We start from the raw sequence: 3,773 nt of genomic DNA, 5'->3' as shown, positions 1-3,773 counted from the left end.
TCCATTGTCCTTCATACACATAGGCAATTGGCCTGTTTCCAGTTCGTTTAGCTGTTCAATGTCCTGCAGCAAGTCAGATACTTTGAGACAGACTAGCAGGTCTGTCTTACCACTCATCCCCCTCTGGGCCCACAGGCTCAAGAAGATGCACAGCACATTCCCAGCCATTCTGATGAGTACCTGTGGCTCAGTTGGTTTCATTACCGGATTGAGACGAAGGGCCGTGGAGGCTTTCCCCGCCCCTTTGTACCCGGTCTTCCTGCCACTTACTCCGAGCTGGCCTGGATGTGTGTCACCTTCTTGCAGTGTGCTTGATATATCCAAGTGTTTCTTCCAGCAATCTTCACTGCTGTAGTCGTCATCAGCAGCACCCGATAGGAACCTTTCCATCACGGACTGGATCAGCACTTCCTCTCCATGGCCTTATCAACATCCAATCTCCAGACTGCAGACTCTGCTCCTGCAGAGAAACAGAATCATCTGGCAGATCATTTGTTCTCATGACTTCTTTACTTTTAAACATTTCAAGCATCTAATCTGCTAATATGCTCTCTCTTCTGCTTTTCTATCATCACTACAGAAGACTAGAACTCTAAATGCTCTAACATATGTAATCTCAAAGAGTCAGACCATTCTCTGTTGGAGTAATCTTCATGTATATCTTAACTAATTCTATACAGTCTAACCATGTCCTGCCTGTCTTCCTAAGTCTTAACTTTACCGTTCCATTAGTTCTCTCTACCTGCAATTTTTTTTAAAGTATTTAATAATCCTAGAGTGAGTATAAACTACTGCTCATCTCCCTCCTGTTGAGACATGGTATAGCCCATGGCTCAAAATAGCAGCAGTCTTATACAAATTCTAAGTCAGTATTGGTTTATCACGCAGATAATAAACACCATCCTGCAAGCTCGCTCCTTCTGTAAATCACAACTGTTTTCCTGCTGTAGGTGAGTGGGCCTGCATGTCTGCCAATGTTGTACTGCTAAAATATTAACACCATGTTCTCCTAAAGCTGCAAAAACTTTCCCTAATGCAACTGGATCTTTCCCTCACATATGTGCTGCACATTTACAAACGGCAAGTCTACTGGACAATAACACTGCCTCCAGCAGATTTTGCAAGAGTTTGGCTTGGCTACAGGTTTCCCTGTAGAGATTGTCACACCTCGTCTCACTCACTGCACTACAAAGAAATGTAATGTAGCAAATGCATACTGCCTATTACAGGGAGGAGGTCAGCGCCCTGACCCACTGGTGTCAAGACAACCATCTCACCCTCAACGTCGCAAAGACAAAGGAGTTGATAGTGGACTTCCGGAGGTGCAGAGAAGTACACACCCCCATCACCATCAACGGCGCTGCTGTGGAGAGAGTGAGCAGCTTCCGGTTCCTTGGTGTACATCTGGCTGAGGATCTTACGTGGTCAGTACACACAAACAAAACAGTGAAGAAGGCGCAGCAGCGCCTCTTCTTTCTCAGGAGACTGAAAAGATTCGGCATGAGCCCCCGCATCCTCAGGACCTTCTATCACTGTGCCATTGAGAGCATCCTCACTGGATGCATCACCACCTGGTATGGCAACAGCACCGCCTACAACTGCAAAGCTCTCCAGCGAGTAGTGCGGTGCTCTGAACGGATAATTGGAGGTGAGCTTCCCTCCCTCCAAGACATCTACAGGAAGCGGTGCCTGAGGAAAGCGGGGAGGATCATCAAGGACTCCAGTCACCCCAGCCATAAACTGTTCAGACTACTTCCATCAGGAAGGAGGTTCTGCAGCATCCGGTCCCGTACCAGCAGACTGAGAGACAGCTTCTTCCACCAGGCCATCAGACTGCTGAACACGTCATAGACACCTCAGCTTCACTACTGGAACTTTAACATTATGCACTCCATACTGTACAGTAATGCCACTGTTTTGCACATGTCTCAACTCTGTATATTTTTATATATTTTATTTATTGTTTACTCTATTTAATTTGTAAAATATGTGTACACACACACACACGTAGAAAAATATTTAGTATACACATCCAGAAATGCATATACTATTATATATTGTACATATATTTATTAGTTTCAGATGTAGCCATTCTTGTATTTTGCTTGTTTACATTATTGTATTTTGCACAACTCTGTTGCTTGTGAAGCTCGCACACAAGAATTTCACTCACATGTGCTGTACCAATGTACCTGCACATGTGATGTGACAATAAAAGTGATTTGATTTGATATCAGGGTATATTGTCTCTCTGCAGCTTTACACGCTTCCGTTAAAGCTAGAATCTCTGCTGCTTAAGCAAATATGAAACATGTTAGTTGTCCTGCATAGATAACTCTCTCTCACTGTCTGCTACAGTAAAACCTGTTTTAGTCTGTCCCTCTGCTGTCGTAAAACTCAAATCATCAACAAACCAAACCTTTCCCTCAACGAGTGGCACATCTGTTAAGTCATCCCTCAGCTTACACTTCTTCCCCACGTGCTACTCGTGAGAAGTGCCCTCTTCTATTGTTGGCAAAAAGGGTTGACAAATTCAGAATTGTACACCACTTTATGGTTATGTATGGTTGTGAGAGTAATAGTAACATTAAAGGCAAGTGTCTTGTAGGTGACAGAAATGTAAGTTTAGTCTGCAGTAGTAAACATCTACCTCGTGTGGAACTAACAATGTCAAAAGGTGAAATAAACTATTTCCTAAAACATTGTACAGCTTAAGCTGCTGCACATACTGATCTCACGCATGGAGGTAAAGCACATGCGGTCTCTGGTGTGCCACACCAAGCTACCATAGTTGAGGAGGGCCACAAGAATGGTGAATGGCCTGTATTTATATAGCGCTTTACTAGTCCTTAAGGACCCCAAAGCGCTTTACATATCCAGTCATCCACCCATTCACACACACAAGAATGGTTCTTGTGGGGATGGCGAGGGGAATGAGCGGGGAAAAACGCCACGCACACTTCCTCGCTATGATCCACTCTCCTCTGGGAGTTCAGAAGGCAGAGAAGGAGCTTGGCTGAAAGTGCGGCTGGCAGGTCTCCAATTGGAGGCTGAGGAGAAGGCCCAGAACAGGCAGGCTCAGCTAGAGCTTGAAATACGAAGGCTGGAGATAGAGGCAGACAAAGATTGAGCTGGAGTCTCAGCCACAAGCCTCGTCTACCTCTGCTGACAATTCCGGTTCCACCTCCTCATCTGCTTCTGCTTTTGTGGGCACTAAAGTGCATTTCTTTAGTGCCCACTTTTAGAGAAACTGAGGTTGACACATTGCAGCATTTGAGCATATCGCTGGTGCGTTGCAGTGGCCTAGTGATATTTGGCCTCTTTTGTTACAGTGCAAACTGTCAAGAGGTGGTGGCTTCGCTTTCTTTAAAGGACAGTTTAGACTATGCGTGAGTTAAAACAGCTGTTTCGCAGGCATATGAGTTAGTCCCCGAAGCCAGAGGTTTCGCCTGCAGAAGAAATTGCTGACCCAAACTTATGTAGAGTTTGCTAGAGAAAAGGGGATTCCCTTTGATAAATGGTGCGTTGCTTCAAAAGTGAGTGACCATGATGCTCTGCGCGAGTTAGTTTTGTTAGAGGATTTTAAGAAATGCATTCCTGAGTAGGGATGGGTATTGTTTAGGTTTTATCCGATACCGGTGCCAAATCGGTACTTTTGAAACGGTGCCGGTGCTTAAACGGTGCTCAAACCGGTGCTTAAAGAATGGAGAACACAAAATTGGTCCAAAAACCTCTCATGTTCAGCTGGTTCACCAGGCCATCAGACTGCTGAA

This window comes from Haplochromis burtoni, unplaced genomic scaffold (genome assembly GCF_018398535.1).
Source record: "Haplochromis burtoni strain Fernald_Lab_line unplaced genomic scaffold, NCSU_Asbu1 Contig_2288, whole genome shotgun sequence".
In the NCBI taxonomy this organism is placed as follows: Eukaryota; Metazoa; Chordata; class Actinopteri; order Cichliformes; family Cichlidae; genus Haplochromis; species Haplochromis burtoni.
Note: the sequence above shows the minus strand (reverse complement) of the source record.